Below are 20,107 nucleotides of genomic sequence, written 5' to 3' on the forward strand. Positions count from 1 at the left end.
CAGGTGAGCAGGGGTGCCAGACCAAGGTGGAGCGCTGGTCACCATCATTGGGGTGAGCCTCTGGTGGTTACTGAAAATTCTTTGCTCCCGCACACCGAGGTCCTGCCTAGTGCCAGAGCTGCCGCTTGCACCCACTGACAGCGCTGGCCCGCTCACACCAGCTGCTGATGCTGGCCCCAATCACTCTGTGCCTTCAGCAGGTGTGAGTGGGGCTGGCACCATCAGTGTGTGGGAGTGGTGTTGGTGGGGGACTGGGAGCCATGGAGGGAGGGGCTGGGCGGGGGCACGGAGGATGGGCTGAGACCCGCCCCTGTGCCTACTGCAGCCTCTTGGCCCAAAGTTCCTTTCAAGGTGAATAAATTTGTGCACTGGGCCCCTAGTATAATATAAAATCTCTCAAGTTCTTGGAATTAAAAAACTCATACTTTTCAAATTTAAAAAGTTAATACATAAATTAAAAGAGAAAAATAGTCACCACTGAATTCTAAATCAGTGGCCTGGAAAATTAAATGGGAAGAAAAACACCCCTGAATGAAATGAATGAAAGAAGCTAGAGAAAACAGGAGGGAAAAGATTAAGTGATTTTGGAGGACAGATACAGGGCACTCAAGATACAAATAATAGAAGTTCCATAAGGAGAATTAGGAATCAATGAAGAAGAGGCAATAATTAGACAAATAATAGAAAACAATTTGCCCTATGTTGAAGGAAGATTTGAACCTGAGGTTCAAAGACCTCACTGAGTTCCAGGCATTATTATCAAGAATAAACACCCTACGCCTAGCATGAGACTCTCTTTGAGCTCAAAAGCTAAAAGAAAAATCGTATAGATTTCCAGAGAGAAGGAAAAAACTATTTTAAAAAAAGATAAGAATCAAACTGGCAATCAGACCTCTCATCTACAACACTGGAAAACAGAATGAAATCTAAAGACTGCCAAGAGAAGACAAAGGCAATCCAAGAATCCTATATCCAGTCAAGATACTTCTCACTTGTTTGGGCAAAAGAAAAATACTTGAGGATGCGTAAGAATGAAAAGATGTATTATCTACATACCCTATCTAAGGAGATTATTGAAAACACCTGTAACTATAACTGAATGAGAAAAGATGATGAATGTATTTGTGTAAGTGTGTGTGTGTGTGTGTGTGTGTGTGTGTGTGTGCATGCGTGATGGGAACATGTAATATAAGTGCTAAATAAAGATTCTTGAAATAGAAGTAATATGACTAATTATAGAAACTTTAGGATTTGGGCATGGCATGGTGGGGGGGGGGGAAATAAAACCATTCTAATGAATAGTGACTTGATCTAATCAGTATGGATACTTTTTATTTATGATTTTGACCTTTTTAAAAAATCCTCACTTGCGGATATGTTTTCCATTTATTCTAGAGAGAGAGGAAGGGAGAAGAATCAAATCTGAGATCCTTTGGTACATGGGATGATGCTCTAACCAACTTAGACACACTGGCCAGGGCTTGACTTTTTTTCATTATTGATTTTTTTCTTTTAATTTTGATTTTAAAAAATAGTGCATTAAAATATCATTTATTTCTATTACTAAATTTTTGGTGCCCCCTTACATTTTGTGTCCCAGGCAAGTGCCTCTCTTGCCTTATCCTAGTGCCCAGCCCTGCCAGCAAAAATAAGAAAGCAGAAGAGAAAACACCAGTCACAAAGCCAGTAAGAAGAAAGTTTTAAGAAGGACCTAAGGGAGGTAGCACAGGATAAGGTGTGAGCAGTGTTCATTGGGCCTGGTTCTAGGCAAGCTCTACCAGTTTCTGTCTGTCATCTAGTAGAGGTAAAGTTTAAATGGGAGGTTATGAAGTAGAGGCCACAGATAGAGGCAATGATTAAGCAAGGAATTGCTTTTGTAAATGAGAAAGTCAATTGTTAACAATTCCTATAAGCTTTTGTCCTTGAGGATGACATCATGAAAATCTCTATGAAGAGAAATCACTTGGAGTTAGAGCATCACCAAAGGCAAATAGCTCCCACTCATCTTTGGCTATTGATGCAGCTCTGACTTGAAAAGGATCTTTCAAATAACTTTCCAGGAACTCCATGTCTCCTTTGATGTCTCATAGCCAGGAAAACAACACAGGCTTTCAAAAATCACTGTTATCTCACTCTCGCATAGGTGGCCATGAGTGTGGAACATAATGTGTCCTCCTTTCTTATACATCCTTCATTACACACATGCGTTCTGAAGGAATAAAAAATAGGGAACGTAGACTCCCTTTTTTAAAGGCCCTCTCAGACCAGACCCCATTTAGAACCTGCTCTTCCTGTACACACTTTGAGAAGGGTTGCCAAGGAAACCCGAAACAAAGACGACTTCATGCACTCAAAGCAGGAAAATGCATCAGTACCTCAGATCTTTATACATTACTGCGGATTGACAGTCTTCTTCCTTCCTCTAACTGGAGTTTTAAAGAGCAGTCTTAAAGCACTTCACTTTTTTTTTTTTAAATAAAATTCTGGGATACAGTTGGTAGGGAGTTTTTCCTTGTATCTTCTGGCTACTTTTCAAGTGTTTTCACCATTAGTTCACAGTTTATGTATTTAAAAGTAAACATTACAATAATAGCAACCCTTAATTTCTTTTAAAATAGAAAGTCTTAAATAAAGAAAATGTTATTTTCATTCCATATTGACTTCTATAGCACCACCTTTAAGAAATATTGCTGCGGCTTATATGTTAATTGTAGAACTCTTAATGCTAGTGTTACTGTTGTAGAACAGATCTTCTGTTGCTACTCATCACAGTATATAACCCAATAACCTGCTAACACTTTATTGGTTGGCTGTGGGAGTTAATTGTCATAACTGAATAAGGGTCATTTTCAACATTGCAAATTAATGTATTTGATTTAATCTATTAAATTGTCTTTTGTATCATGTTCTTAGAATGACAAGAATGTATTGCATTAAGCAAGAGTCTTCAGAGGGAAATAAAACTCTGATAGGTGGCCAGGGGCATGGGCAATGCATGGCGAAATAAAAGTCAAACAGGTTGTTCATTTGAAAAAAGGGATACACTTTATAAGCAGAAGGTGATTGGTTGGCAATAACCTGCTGAAAATTAAGGAGGAATGAAGGCACATAGAGTAACAGTGTCCATTTGGGGTTTGGAAAGGATGCCACTGAAATAGGACTAGAATGAGTGTGTTGTTTGTATGTTTTCAAAAGCAAAAACAAAAAATGAAACCAAGTTTAACTTTCTCCGTGATCATCTTGTTCTGAAGGGCACTATTTTCTTGACTGTATCTTTTTAAAAAATTCTTGATTGTTTAAAGAATTACATATGTCTCCTTACCCCCCCTCCCATTGACCTCTCTCCAGCCACCCTCACCGCCCAACACATGCCCTCACCCCCTAGTGTCTGTATCCACTGGCTATGCCTATATGCATGCTGTATCTTTCTCCAAGGAATTACTTTTGAGAAACCACACCACCTCCTGGGAAGAGATGACTGTGATGTTGTGAGAAGCAGAGGGACTTGATACCAGCCACCTGAATCAGATGGCGGCAGCTCAGAGAGGGAGCACTTGGGGAGGTGTGGCGGCTATCATGTGATAATCACATCCATGGAGACTCTCAGATCCAGAGCAGTACTCCTTGCCTCACAATGCCCCAGGGTGTGATTATCTTATGATAACCATCTTAAAGATGTCTTTTTTGCTCAATTAACACATACTTCCATGAAAATTAGCTATCAAGATGAGTTACAAAATACAGATATTTAACCTGACAGCTTAAAATAGTGCAGATGTCTTCATCCAATTATTGCAATTGGCACTCTGGCCAGAAAAACTACTTGGATGAGTGATTCAACTTGCTAACATTTACAGGTTTTGTAACTGCATATGACCACCAGATTTCTTCATATTGGGCAAACTATTGTGTTTTAACTGACAGAGCTGTCTTTTTCAGAGGCAGGTTTACAGGAGTCTCTTCGGCTGCCATCAATTTGTTCTGTTTGGACCTGCCCGTTTGTAAAACTTCCCCAGGGATCCCACCTACATTTTATCATCCATCCTGTTGCATGCAACAAGGAGTCAGGCCATTTGCTTTTTGAGCATTTGCTGGTAGAGAGTAAAACACACTTGTGAGTGTACACAAGCTGGGAATATTCTTGAGAATAAATGGGGCAGCGAAATGAAGAAAAGTTTGTGCATTGATCTGAACTACTCCTGGTTCTTGGCAGAGTGCTGGCATACCTCTATGGACTGTGGGTTCCTTATCCAAAGGTGAGCAAATTTATCCAGATAATCTCCAACTTGCTTTCCAGCTTTAACGTGCTGTGCTTCTGAAGTAAAAATACACACAACTCCTGTTAGATAAGGGTGCTCAATGGTTAGACATTTTCTAAACTGTGTGTCTAGGGCAGTAGTTCACAACCAGAGGCGGGACAGCTGACAATGTCTGAAGACATTTTGTTTGTCACACTGAGTGGGAGTGCTGCTGCCATCTAACGAGTAGAGGCCAGGGGTGCTGTCAAATACCCTATAATACCAGCACAGCATCTCCCCCAACCTCCTCCCATCCCCCAGAATCATCCCGTCTCAAATGTCAAATGCTTAGGTTGAGAAACCTTGATCTGGGGCAAGTTCCTTAACATCTCTAATCCTTACTTTCCTCATCTGTAAAACAGAGATGATAATACAACCTAATTAGGTTTCTGTGAGGATCCATTAAAGCAATGCATGAAAAGCAGCTAACACTGCCTGCCATGTAATAAAGACTCACTAAGTGTCCACAATAAACATTATTGTTATAATTAACTAGAGGCCTATTGCACAATATTCATGCAAGAATAGGCCTTCCTTCCCCTGGCTTCGCTCCTGGGCTGCCCGGGAGCCGCCAAGTCCTTGCTCCTGTAGCTCCCTCCACCCCTCTCCCCCTCATAGCAGGCTTCCTGCCCTGCCCAGCCACTCCGTGCCTGCACATGCAAATTAATCCGCCATCTTTGTCAGGTTATTTTGCATACTCACTCCTGATTGGCTGTGGGCGTAGCAGAGGTACAGTCAATTTACATGTTTGTCTATTATTAGGTAAGACTAGAGGCCTGGTGCATGAAAATTCATGCACTGGAGTGGGGGTTCCCTCAGCCTGGCCTGCCCCCTCTCACAGTCCGGGAGCCCTCAGGGGCAGGAGGCAACCTGGCGCTCAGGGGAAGATGATGCCCCATCACACCTCTGTTGCTGCCACTGCCGGCAGTGCAAGCCTCAGCTGGCCCTGGTTACCTGAGCCTCGGGTGGCCCTGGGTGGCTGGGTAGCTGGCATCCGAGGCTTGCCTGCACCTTGGGCCAGCCCTGGGGGGCTGAGGGGTCTGGGGACTCCGGAGGCAGGTGCACGAAGTGGCCGGGCCCACCTGCCGCCCCGGTGGGGCTGAAGGGACTGGGTGCCACCATCTTGTGTCTGTGGGTGCCGCCATATTTGAGGGTGTGGCAGTCAATTAGCATATTCCTTCCTATTGGCTTGGGCGCCACCATCTTTGTGACGGTGTGAGGGTCAATTAGCATATTCCCTCTTTATTAGATAGGATAGTGCCAATAATATTTTGAAAATACATTTTCTAGACAATTGGAAGAAACATTCTTTCAAGTCAGTTTTTCAGTGACCATGTAATCAAGTATGCCAACAACTTGAGAGACTTCCTGGGTGATGAAGTAATCTATTGCAGTGCTTCTCATGATCTGGTCCCTGGACCCACGGCATCAACATCACTAGGGAACACCTGAGAAATGCAAATTCTTGAGCCCCATTCCAGATCTATTGAATCAGAAACCTTTTTGATGGGACCCAGGAAACTGTGTTTTAACAAACCATCTAGGTGATTCTAATGCAAGGTAAAGTTTAAGAACCACTGCTCTAACATATACCTCGGAAATAATTTCTCAAAGCGGGAACCTGGGCTCATCCTTTTAATTATTCCAAACACCTGGTTGAGTGCCTTGTATGTGGTAGGTACTTGGTAACATGATTGAATGGGATGAAAAGCTAATTCACGAGCAGGACCTGATCCTATATTTTGACAATTGTCCCCACAGCTTGGCATTGACTGATGTTGACAGACACAACTGAGTTTCACCCACAGGCCCTAATCGCTCCCTGTCTGCCTGTAACAGGTGTCAGGCAGCACGCCTGCGGGTTAAAGAGGCCACTTGTGCTTACAAGTTGAGACCTGCCGGCACAGCTCAAGTGATCCTACACCTTAGTTAGGGCCAAAACAGAGGGAGAGGTTTCATTAGAAATAATTAAACTGAAATGAAATAAACCCAGGAGTCCAACACAACTGCAGCTGTGGCTGTCATCAAATAATTCCTCTATTGTTTTTATGGGAGGGCTGCTAGAACTCATGGACAAGTGTTTTGGGGCTATTTGTATGTATATTTGGATTAATGACGTAAATGTCATTTTCTGAATCCTTTTTCCAGTATTCAAAATAGAATCACTCTGAAAATATAAATCACATAGTTGAAATATGGAACCAGGAAGAAAACATATTAATTTGAACTTGCAGTCATCCTCTACTATAGTTGCATGAATCTGGAAGAGGGATTCAGATAATTAATCATAGTAAGATTTGTTAAAACTCTAGCAGTATATGAGTCAACAAGTTTAGTGATAGGTTTTTAAATTATAAACATTGAAAGTAAATATGTGGGAATTGGCATATTTGGGAGATTATTCTTAAAAGCATATTTTAAAAAAGCATTTGCTACATAAAATATATATTATGTATAAGTTATAAAGCATGACTAAAAACTGGACACCCAAGAGGCCACCATTACACTTAAACAGTGGAATTTTACCAATATTATTTAGGCTGCCTGAGATCACTTGTTCATTGCAGAGCCCTGGCTAACTTCCACACTTCATCTAGGTAATCACTATCTAGAATTGTGTTTGAAAAATTATCTATATCTATATCTATATCTATATCTATATCTATATCTATATCTATACCTATATATATCTTACTCATTTTTAGAGTTTGCTTATTTTTGAACTTTGCTATAAATGGTAACTTACTGTATGTATTCACCTATGATCCACTTTTTCATTCAGGGTTACTCACATAGTTGTGAATTCTCTGCTGAATTATAGTCCATTTTGTGACTGTATTACAGTTTATGCATTCTCCTGTCTAGTTTGGGGCTTACTTATTTTACATTGTCGATAGAATGGCACCAATTGTAAAAACTCCTCTGCATGTGAATCTACCCCAACCTCTTCATCTGGAACACAAAGTAGTTCAACCAGTTTTTAAACCTTGGAGTCCAAGATACCTTTTGTGATTTGTGGTCTTTACGTACCATATTCTTCCATGTATGAGGCACCCCCATGTATAAGTGCCCCCTACTTTTCCAACCCAAAATTAAGAAATCAACATTTTAAACATAGAACAGAACACATTTTTATTTAGTAATTACTGCAGGTAATGTTTACATAACAGTACTATGATATTATACAACATATCACTTTATTCACTGCTCTCTTCTTCACTATTAATTCCAGACATATTAATTTCTTCAACTTCTATTATATCACTGCTGTCTTCTGAGTCACTGTCTGTATATGTGAGATCAACCTCATACACTGGTGGCATTTTTTTCCCATTTGTTATTTTTAAATTTATTTGTACCTTGAATTGTGAAATATTTCAAACAGAAAATTGTCAAATATTAACATAGTTATTCATATTTGACAGAACTAACTTCTTTTCATATTTATAAGATCTCTGGTTTTTTTATTGATTAAAGTATTACATATGTATCCTTATCCCCCCACTGCGCCCCCACCCCACCAATCATGCCCCCTGGTGTCTGTGTCCATTGGTTAGGCTTATATGCATGCATACAAGTCCTTTGGTTGACCTCCCCCCTTCCCCCCACCCTCACCTACCTTCCCTCTGAGGTTTGATGGTCTGATCGATGCTTTTCTGTCTCTGGATCTGTTTTTGTTCATCAGTTTATGTTGTTCATTGTATTCCACAAATGAGTGAGATCATGTGATATTTATCTTTCTCTAACTGGCTTATTTCGCTTAGCATAATGCTCTCCAGTTCCATCCATGCTGTTGCAAATGGTAGGTGTTTCTTCCTTTTTACAGCAGCATAGAATTCCATTGTGTAGATGTATCACAGTTTTTTAATCCACTCATCTGCTGATGGGCACTTAGGCTGTTTCCAAATCTTAGCTATGGTAAATTGTGCTGCTATGAACACAAGGGGTGCATATATCCTTTCTGATTGGTGTTTCTAGTTTCTTGGGATATATTCCTAGAAGTGGGATCACTGGGTCAAATGGGAGTCCCATTTTTAGTTTTTTGAGGAAACTCCATACTGTTCTCCACAGTGGCTACACCAGTCTGCATTCCCACCAGCAATGCATAAGGGTTCCTTTTTCTCTGCATCTTGGCACTGGTGGCATTTTCTGAGCCAACTTTGTTCGTGTTCTCATGGCCAACCCTTCTCTCCTCATGAAATCGAAGCACCATTTTGCCTTTCCTGTAAAATCAGCATGTTCATTTCGCTTGCAAACATTCTTGCCTGACATTGAATAAGCTTGGTTGACACACATAAGCCACTCTGTTGAAGCTCCGTAATCCAAGTCTTAAGCCTCTGCTCCAAGTTTGCCCATTTTGCTGGTTTTCCTCTTAAGGCCTTCTTCTTTTTTGGCATCTTAAGGAGTTGTTGTTCCTGTTTTCTCCACTGTCTGATCAGACACTCACTGGCAGGAGGTCCAAATGGTCTCCCTGCAGCTCTGTTTCCACGCTCTTTTGCATAGCTGGTTACATTCAGTTTGAATTTTGCAGAGTAAGACAATCGCTTACCGGTATTTATCTTTTTATTTTTTGACATCATATTTATGGGCTCAGAACTCTCTGTCCCTGTTGCATCTGTTCACTCTCCACCTCCACCTCCAATTATAACATCAGCTGACGTCAGTAACAATAAGGCTCATGATTGGAGGAAGCCTGTTTGACAAAATATGGGCAGCTACACACCCGCCACCCATGTGGCTCCCACCTTGGCTGACTTCCGTGTATAAGACACCCCTCGATTTTAAGACGAGCAATTTTAGAAAAAAATAGCATCTTATACACGGAAAAATATGGTACATCTATTTTATCTACTACATTGTAAGTTCTTTGTGGTCAGAAATACATCTACTTTATTTCTATTTCTCTAGCACCTAAGATGGTGCTTGACTCATAGTACATACATCATAGAAATGGCTATAAGTGACACAAACCAACTCAAACTAGATTCTTTTTTTTTTTTAGGAACATATTGGTTTATTTGCCTGAAAATCTCAGGGATGACACTAAAAAACTTCAGATTTCTATCATAGACTCTTAAGAAGAGAGACCCTGTAGCTCTCACAGAAATTTCTTGGATCTACTCTAATTGGCTTGAATTGGTTTATTTGCAATGATTGTGGTTCCAGGTTGTGAAATGTTATAATTCCTTTATGCCCAGGCCACATATTCTACCCCTGGGGCCCTATTCAAGTTAACTCTACTAAGAGTAGGAATGAAGTGGTTCTTTCAAGGAAAAGTAGGGGGCCCAAAGGGAAGAAATAGATGTACAAACAATTAATGTACTCTACAATGATGCTTGATAAATTATAGTTGAATAAAAACGAAGGAGTAAACATAGAAATATAAATGAATTACACAAATAAGAATTGATCAAAGGTAACGAGGTGTGAGCAAGGCTTTAGTTTCTAAGATGATCCAAGGGACACATTAAAATGAAAAGTCCCTTTCTGATGGTTGAAAGGAGAAAAGGGAAAGAAAAGATAAGAGTTATTATTTCATTGTTAATTCTGGGACTGAAGGGGATAGGTGGGTGGGAAGAGATCAATCAAAGACCTTGTATGCATATATGCATAACCCATGGACTCAGACAATAGTGTGGTGAAGGCCTGGGGAAGGGGGTGGTGGGGGGCTAGAAGTGGTCAATGGGGAGAGAAAAGGGACAGATGTAATACTTTCAACAATAAAGATTGAAAGAAAATTCTGGGGCTGTGGGCAGAGTGTTTCAGAGACGCCACAGGTAAAGAGACAATGAAAACAAATGGTCTGGGATAGGCATTAGTGGGGCTGGAGAGAGATGAAAGGAAACCCAGGTAATGGTATCAATTTTGGTGTCAGGAAAAAACTGAATATGAGGAGGGAGGGGGATAAAGTGGTTTCAGGGGCCACCAATGCCAGTTTGGAACTGAAACATCCAATTTGATTTCCTTGAAGAAAAGGATTTTTATTGATTTCATGTTTCCTTAATTCTATAGGCTCTTTTCAGATATGGAAACATTCCTCATATCAAAAAGCCAGAAGATTAAAGTATAGGAAATATTTTCTTCCCGAAGGATGCAGTTCCTGTAAAAAGAGATACATGCAAGGCATATGTAATTATCTAGATACTGTTACCATCAGCATCATTATTATTTGGTAATGAACTTAAGTCAGAGCAGGGAACGTGACCCCTATGTCCCTAAGCATAAATATCAGAGCTGCTTCTATAATTTAATTTTCACAGGGTCAGAGTTTGAACGTGAGACCCAGTTAAGTCTTATATTCAGGAAGGATTGTTATGACGTTTTCACAGTGAAAGGAAAAGGTGGTGAAAAGCATGGCCAAAGGAGAAGGGTTCGGTTAGGTGGGCTTGTTTCCGTAGGACGGAAGATGGGGATAAAGAACTGCTGCCCAGCAGGCCTCTGCGCCTCCGCAGGGGACCTTGGCCACTTCTCAGGCCATTGGTCCTGGCCTGCTTTGTAACTGTTTGTAGGATTTCCTAAGGTTTTACTTTTTGGAGTCATTTCTGTTTCTCTCTTCCTCTTTCCCAGAGGTCTTCTCTATTCTTGTTTCTTCCACTATTAACCCTTTGCACTCGCTTGCTTTTTTCTCCATTCCTTTATTCTACTCGGGATTTAATTTTTTGAATACCCCACATTTTACAAAGCGCGGCAGTGGAATAAAAAACTGGAGTTTCTTTTCATACAAACTTATTTATTTGGATTTTTTTTATATTTCAAATTATTGATACATTCAAAGAGTAATTTTAATCTCGACATCCGAGTGCAAAAGGTTAACTCTATGCAGATACTCTGTGACTGTCATCTCCAGATGCATAGGCATAAGTGCCAGTAGGATGGCCCTTCAGCACCTTAAACTCAGCATATCCAAAGGTAAGCTGCTCATTCTCACTGCATGAGAGTTTCTTATCCTGAATTTTCTATTTTATTTAATGACATAAAAGTTTCCTAGACTTGAAACAGGTTCATCAGCTTTAAATATTGTCCTGATATGTAGGTTATTTAATTTAAAACATGAACAGGTGAGAGAATCTCTTATCTTTTTCATTCTTACTGCTGCTACCCTAGCTAAGTCTTTTATTGCTTCTTGTCTGCTTTCTTCGATAGCTAGTGTTTTACATTTTGTCTATCTCACCATCAAACCATCCTTTGCACAAAGATCACATTAATCCTCCTCAAGTGCAACTCTTATTTAACCTGGTCAAAAGCAACCCAAAACTTTACTGGCCCCCTACTTCTTACATAATTTAGAGTAACTTCCTCTCTGGTAATCAGTGCTCTCTACAATTCACACCAATTTATCTGTCCAGTTTTATCTTTTACCACTCCCTTGTTTATGCCTTATACTCCAAGCAATTATCTGTCATTCTGTACACATTTTCTTTTAATCATGCCTTTGCTCTACACATAATAACAATACTAACTCTTTTATGGACCAGGCAATAATCTAAGCACTTTGTGTATAATGATTTATTTAATTATACAACCATCCAAACAGGTATGTATTCTCACTAGATCCATTTATAAAAAGGAAAACAAGATGAGAGAGTTTAAATGACTCGTCCTAAACCACATAGCTGATTGATGGAAGAACCTGAACTGGAATCCAGACAGACCCCATGCTCTTAGTCATTATGATTTTTGCTTTACTTCTTGTCAGATTCCTAACCATGCCTCAGTGCCCATCAAATTCACCATCCATCAGGGCCCATATAAGTGCTGCCTCTTCAATGATGTCTATTTTGGTCTTCACAAATAGTGGTGATTTTCCCCTGCTTTGAATAGCATAGCAATTTGTTTTCTACATTTCTTCCATGATATATACCATGTATGGCAATTTAGTTTCTCTGCAATTTTTATTCTTCCACTGGAGGTCACAGTCCTATGTCTTGAAGCATCTAGCAAAGATATGCCCAATATTGAATTAATGTTTATTGGAATTAATTAATTAATGTTACCAGAATCAATAAAAGACTTATTTCTAAGCCCAGTTATCAAGTCAGATAAACTAAAATGTTTAATGTATTTTACAATTAAAAAAATTATTTGTGATATTTAGAGTAAATTCTGTTTAAGAAAGACAGTCTTTTAGTATTACTTTATATTGAACTTCAATGCATGTTTTGATTTGTAATTCCATATTAGAGTTATTTAACAGTCCAAAATTATGACTAAAATAACAAGGGGATTTACTATGGTTTTTTTCTAAACCTTGATAAATTTCATACCTCCACATGTACTTCAAATAAAGCATATTGAAAACCCTCCCAGGAAACACTCTTGGATGGACTAAGCATTTGACTAGTTCTTTGCTTCATGGTATCCATTTCTTTGTTTTATAATGCTTACCCACACCCTTGCTATTATCTTCTAACCCCTTGAAACACCTTTTTAGAGGGACCCAGTGCAACAAGTATTTGTGTGTGCTTGAATGTAATTTAGAATATACACAAAGGTTGATAAATTTATTTTTCTGCTTCAGGTGTCACCATTAACGTGAACTCCTACAAACCCATCACCAATCTGACAGTGGGCCCCAAGTCTTCATGTTCAATTTAAACCCTCAGTCTGGGACAAAGATAGGAAATGGCAGAGAACCAGGGATCAATTTTTCTGAAGCAGACGCCTAATCTCCCTAAAGAAGAAGCCTTCATTTTGTAGAATTTGCCCCAATGAGATCTTTATCCTGTCTCCCAGGTCTTCCTTGTACTCTCTTATTACAAAAATTAATATTCAGCTGTGGGTTTTCTTCCTGGAACTGTTTTCCCAGGTAACCAGAATGTAAATATGTCTATTTGTCACACCATCTACAGTGATAGAGGCAAATATTTGGATGTTGTCAGAATAAGTGAGATAATTTTCTCAGTTTTATATTCCACTTTGTGGATCATGAAGTTAGCCTTAGATGCTCATTGAGCAGAGATGACAGCCACTAATGTATGTGATGCAGCGCGCTAATAAGATTGCCACTAACAGGAGTGGGAGCTGAGATTTCTGCATATAAATAAGGTGAGAAGCAATCAGGCAGCACCTACTTGAAATCAATTGCTTGAGGTTCTGGATACCTAGTGGAATTATATTCTTTTATCAATGGTTTTTAAAAATTCCTATGCATAGTAGACTCTGTATGTGAATTCTGGCTTTAAGGAACCAGGAAATATTCATTACAGAGGGTGACTCCCCTTCTTGAAATTGTGTTATTGACTCACAGCTTTAAAATGGAATATTTCATACTATCTCAGCCACAGAATTTTTTTGGCTAAAATTGTACCAATCTCTGGTATTAGAGGGAGATGGGGAAGAGACCTTTAAAAATCAAGACCTATAAGAGATAGAATTGAGGGTTAAATTTATAGCTAGGATTGATTCTTTATTGAATAATACTTCTGTTACAATACCCTACAATGGAGCTTTATGCTATTCTGCATGATCAAATTAAATGTGTCAGTTTTACTTATTTAACTTTACTAGTTAATTTAAGTAGGAATATATATTATACATAATGCTAAATTAGTTTTAATTCCTATCTTTCCTAAAGAGGTATTTGTCTGAATATATGGAATAATATAAAAAGAGGATGGTGAGCTTTAAAAAAAAGTTATATAGATCCAAAATATTAAGTAAATATTTTAATCATAAATAATAATGCTTCCTAGGAACAGTGATTCCATTTCATTCAAGTCAATTTAGCACATGTTTATTGAGTTCTGACTAAGTGCCAGATAGTGGATTAAGGAGGCACTGGGATGCTGAGCAAGTAAGATGTAGTCTCTGCCGTTAGCGGGATGGCACCTCAGCAGGAGAAGAGGCAAACATTTACTAGGTACAGAGGTGATGCACCAAGAATTTGTCATCAATGTATATAATGGAATTAACTATCCACTGGTCTCTGAACTCCTTGACAGAGGAAGGGGTTTTAGTCATTATTGTAGCAAATATAAGGTTTAGTACATGGCATGCTCTCAACCAGAGCTGCCAAACGAAAGAATGAATACATGTCAATTAACTACCCAGTGGGCATATTTAGCCTCAGTCATTACATTTGTAAAACCAAAAAATTGCCATATCATTGTGAGCCCTGGCAATTTTTATAGAAAAGTAAACACTATAGTTATTATTTATTTGGTGTTCATTCAGTCCCAGGTACTATGCTGATAGCTTTACATAGATAGTCTTATTTAATCTTCACAATAACTCTGAAGGGCAGGTGTTATTTTACAGATGCGGAGGTTAAGCAAAGTCCAGTAACTTGTCTAAGATCCCATAGCTAATAAATGGAATATTTAGAATTTCAGTTCAGGGCTGTCTAACTTCAAAGCCCATTCTCTTGACTGATACACAGAATAGTGGTTAAGACTCTTTTAAAAAGGCCAATAACTTTGAAGAAATAGTTTATTAAGTTATCAGAGTTTTACTTCTATAATAAAATGTTGACTAAGAATAATGTTAAAAGTATTTTAGTCAGTGGTACAAAATAGTACTGGTGTTGACAGAGACTCTCAACCCATCTGGTCCTACAGGCTAGGCTGCAGTCCCATCGCCGCAGTGCTGGACAGGAGTGTGAAGCTGAATGGGGGAGCAGAGGAGTTGCAAAGGGGGCAGTGAGCCCAGGCACATTTGCTGAAGAGCAGGGCTCACTGTGGGCGTTCCCGTTTGTGTGGGGATATGAGGAGTCTGTTGGCACAACCAAGAGAATTGCTTTTTTAAAGCCTCGTCTTGCCAGACCTTTTCTCTTTGCCATATTTTTTGAAGTGGTGGCTTCCGCTGCCTTAACGTAGGGCTGTGGAGGAGCTGCTAAGGTCTACAATTTCATGGGGGTGGTGGCGGCAGTGGGGAGAGGGAAGGTGGATGCTGGTTGTGCTGCTGTTTCTTTCCTAACATACTTGCATCTTTAGCATCATTAACAAGACATTGTAGGACTGTGTGCAACACATGTCACACCCAAAGATTTGTCCATGGGGCAGGACTCCAAGGCAATCAACAGCATATTAGCAGCATTCTCTGCTTCCTCTCATAATAGGATGCCCTCACCTTACGTTAATATGGTTTATTGAAAAGTTCCGAAGGCAGGAGGTTTCGGTTTCTAGGACTTTACCACTAACTGCACAGTAACCTTGGATTAGTCACTGCACCTCTACAGGACTGTTTCTTCATCTTGACATATGGGGATATGATTAGATGGTTTCTGAAATTCCTTTGGCTATTCTATCTAATAAAGAGGTAATATGCAAATTGACTGTCATTCCAACACACAAGATGGCCGCCCCCATGTGGTCAAAGATGGCTGCCACAAGATGGCTGGCAGGGGAGGGCAGTTGTGGGCAATCAGGCCATCAGGGGAGGGCAGTTAGGGGTGACCGGGCCAGCAGGGGAGGGCAGTTGGGGAGGACCAGGCCTGCAGGGGAGGACAGTTAGGGGTGACCAGGCTGGCAGGGGAGTGGTTAGGGGGTGATCAGGCTGGCTGGCAGAAGCAGGTAGGGGCAATCAGGCAGGCAGGCAGGCAGGCAGGCAGGCAGGTGAGCGGTTGGGAGCCAGCAGTCCTGGATTGTGAGAGGGATGTCTGACTGCTCATTTAGGCCCTATCCTGAATTTCGTGCACTGGGCCTCTAGTCCTATATAATAAAAGACTAATATTATTGTTAAGTGTCTGGTCATCGAGTCAGCCATTCAACCAATCAAAGCGCAATATGTTAATGATATGCTAATACTGCTCAACTGCTCACTATGATGTGCAATGACCACCAGGGGGGCAGACCCTCCAACTGGTAGGTTAGCTTGCTGCTGGGGTCTGGCTGATCAGGACTGAACCAGCCTGGCCAGACATACCCTGGAGCTCTCTCACAGTCTCTTCCCAGCTGGCAAACCTCCCTCCTCCCTCCCTGGCCCTTATTGTGCACTGGTGGGGTCCCTTGGCCTGGCCTGCGCCCTCTTGCAATTCGTGACCCCTTGGGGGATGTCGGAGAGCTGGTTTTGGCCCGATCCCACAGGCCAGGCCAAGGGACCCCACTGGTGCACGAATTTGTGTACGGGGCCTCTAGTTAGGAAAATAAACAGCAGGTGGAAACAAACTTGACTTAACGCAGTTCCAAGTGGTTCTGCCACTTTATTAGCAACCACTATAGAAAACACACATATAAGACTGAAATATGAATCACACTCTATCTACCATATAGGGTTGTTGTTATAATCAAAATGATGTAATATTTATGAAAGAATTTTATATACTATGAAACAAGTAAGATGCTATTAAAATTTTACATTTATTCTCCTGACTACACGTACCTATTATTTGTGTAACTGGAATGTCATGTTAGATAGTATTTGAGAAGCCAAGATTTAGCCATTGTTACTTTATCATATGTTCATCTTAAAACAAAAGTTCATGAACATCTTAAGCTGCCAAGAAACTGCCCTGACAAATAGTGGCAAACCACTCCTATGCACAACAAGGTGCAATAAGTCATGCAAAGTCTAATGAAGGGGTTTAAAGAATTGAGAGTTTCACACTGGTCTTCTATTTAGCTATTTATATGTGTAAAATGATCTTAAATAAAGTATACCTTTTCTTTGAAAATCATAAAAGAATGTCCATGTTTAAAATAAGGCATTATGTGTTCAAAATTAAAATGTATATTCTTTATTTAGAATAACAAGCAAATTCATCAATGGGCATAAGTTACATAACTGACTATTGCCTGCATGCCATTACTTGGATTGGAAGAATAGTCTCAGGAGGAAATAAGTATCTTTAGTGCTTGCCTTGTAAATCTTGACTATTCAGTGGGTGCAAATTCACAATAAGTCTCTTTTTAACCCTTCTTCTTAAACTGACTTTAAAAATAACATGTAGCCCTAATCGGTTTGGTTCAGTGGATAGAGCGTCGGCCTGCGGACTGAAGGGTCCCAGGTTCGATTCCAGTCGAGGGCATGTACCTTGGTTGCGGGCACATCCCCAGTAGGGGGTGTGCAGGAGGCAGCTGATCGATGTTTCTCTCATCGATATTTCTAACTCTCTATCCCTCTCTCTTCCTCTCCGTAAAAAAGCAATAAAATATATTTAAAAAAAATAACATGTAAAATTTGAGTTAACTATGTTTTTTATACATACAAACTGTTGGAAGCATTGAGGACTCTATCTTGAGCCAAATCAGAATGGCCAAGTGTGAGCAAGCAGATTCTCTGGAGGTGACCAAAATGATTACTGCCTGGTGGGGACAGCAGAAAAGCCAGGAGGGCCAAAAGTAGAGATGTGAGAAACCAGAGTTCTGGAAAACCAGACTATAAAAAGTGAACCAATTTTAGTCATACTTGTAAACCTGAAGATTTGATATCAAGATCTCAAAAATATGTATTGTGACTAGAATATTTAGTGACTAAGAAAACATTGAAACCAATATCTGACCTACTTAACTGAAAGATTGGGAACCAGATAAAGATGTCATTCTCATTATTTCCCTTCAATATTGTTCTGGAGGTTCCAGCCAGGCAATTAGGTATGAAAATGAAATAAAAAGGCATCCAGACTGGAAAGGAAAAAGTAAACCATCTCTATTTGCAGATGATATGATCTTGTATATGGAAAATGCCAAGGAATTCACTGGAAACAGAATTAAACAAGTTCAGTAAAGTTGTAGGATACATGATCAATATATAAAAATCAATTGTACCTCCAGCAAGTTTGGCTCAGTGGCTAGAGCATTGGCCTGGGGTTGATTCCCATCAAGGACACGTACCTCTGATGCAGGCTCTATCCCCAGCCCTGGTCAGGCGTGTGCAAGAGGCAACCAATTGATGTATCTCTCTCACAACAATGTTTCTCTCTCTCCGTCTTTCCCCCTCCACTCTCTCTAAAAATCAATAGAAAAATATCCTTGGGTGAGGATTAACAACAACAAATCAGTTGTATTTCTATATACGTGTAATAAATAATCTGAAAATGAAATTAAGAAAATAATTTTATTTATAAGAGCATCAAAACAGTATGCTTAGGCATAAATTTAACAAAATAAATGCAAAATTCTGAAAACAACAAAACATTGTTAAAAGAAATTAAAGAAGACCTAAGCAAGTGAGAGATATCCCATATTCATAGACTGAAATATTTAATATTGTTAAGATGGCAATACTGTCTAAATTGATTTATAGATTTACTATAGTTCCTATAAAAACCCAGTTAACTTCTTTGAAGAAATTGACAAGCTGATCATAAAACTTATATGGAAATTCAAGGAACCTAGAATAGCCAAACATTTTTTAATAAGAAGATAGAAGTTATAGTATTCAGACTTTTCAGTTTCAAAACTGTGATACTGGCATAAGGATAGGCCTATAAATCAATGGAATAGAATTAAGAATCCAGAAATAAACACACTTATGGCCAATTGGTTTTTGACAAGAGTGCCAAAACAATTCAGTATGGGAAAGAATAGTTTTCTCAACAAGTGGTGTTGGGACAATTGGATATCCACATGCAAAAGAATAAAATTGTATCCCTAACTTCATATAAAAAATTCAAAATGGCTCAAAGAGTAAATGTAAGAGCTGAAACTATAAAACTCTTAGAAGAAAACGAGTAAATCTTCATAACTTTGGTTTTGGTATTAGTTTCTTAGACATGACACCAAAAGCACAAAGAACCAAAAACAAACAAACAAATAAATACACATATGAATAAATAAATAAATAAATTGGAGTTAGTCAAAGTAGATTTTTTTTTTTGCTTTAAAGGACACCATTAAGAACATGAAAAGACAACCCAATGATTGAGAGAAAATATTTACAAATCATATATCCAATAAGGGATTTGTAGTACAATACATAAAAAATTTTAACAACTCAACAACAACAAAAAAGACAATCCAATGAAAAAAATAGGCAAAGGATCTAAATAGACATTTCTCCAAAGAGAGATACAGATGGCCAATAATCATAGGAGAAGATTCTCAACATCATTTGTCATCAGGGGAATGCAAATAAAACCCAGTGAAATAAATGCCATTTCAACACACTAGGATGGTTATATTTGAAACAAAGAATAACAAATGTTGGCAAAGATGTGGATAAATTGGAACCCTCTGCATATGTTGCTGGAGGGAATATAAAATGGTGCCTCCATTTTGGAAAATACTCTGGCTGTTACATATAGAGTTGCTATATGACCCAGCAATTCTATTTTAGATAGATACAGAAGATAAAGGAAAACATATAGTCATACAAAAACTTGTGAATGTTCATCACATCGTTTTTCATAATAGCCAAAAAGTGGAAACAACTCAAATGTTCACCAACTGATGAATGGATAAATAAAGTGAGTTATACCCATGCAATGGAATATTATCCTATATAATAAAGAGCTAATATGCAAATGGTCATTGTGCCCTCGTGCCCTCATGCCCTCGTGCCCTTGGGCCGGGGCCTGGGGACCTGAGGTCGGGCTGGGGGTCCTGAGGCCGTGCCCCCTGCCCCGGCGCTGGGGCCGGGGGACCTGAGGCTGCGCCCCCTGCCTGGTGGGGCTTGATGGGGAGGGGCCGGCTGGGTCTGGGTCTTGCATGATTTCAAGGCACGCGCGGGTGGGCAGGGACTTGACTCTGGGTCCTGGGTTGCGCCCCAGACTCTGACAGGAGGGAGATTTTCATATACATTTTAGTAATTTTCTTTTTATCTCTGACACTTCTATTATAGAGAAAGGGAAAATAGCAATATTAAAATATTTCCTCTAATTAATTCCCTTTTAATGTGCATGAGTTTTGTGCACTGGGCCCACTAGTTTATCA

Source organism: Cnephaeus nilssonii (assembly GCF_951640355.1).
Source record: "Cnephaeus nilssonii genome assembly, chromosome: 4".
Taxonomy (NCBI): domain Eukaryota; kingdom Metazoa; phylum Chordata; class Mammalia; order Chiroptera; family Vespertilionidae; genus Cnephaeus; species Cnephaeus nilssonii.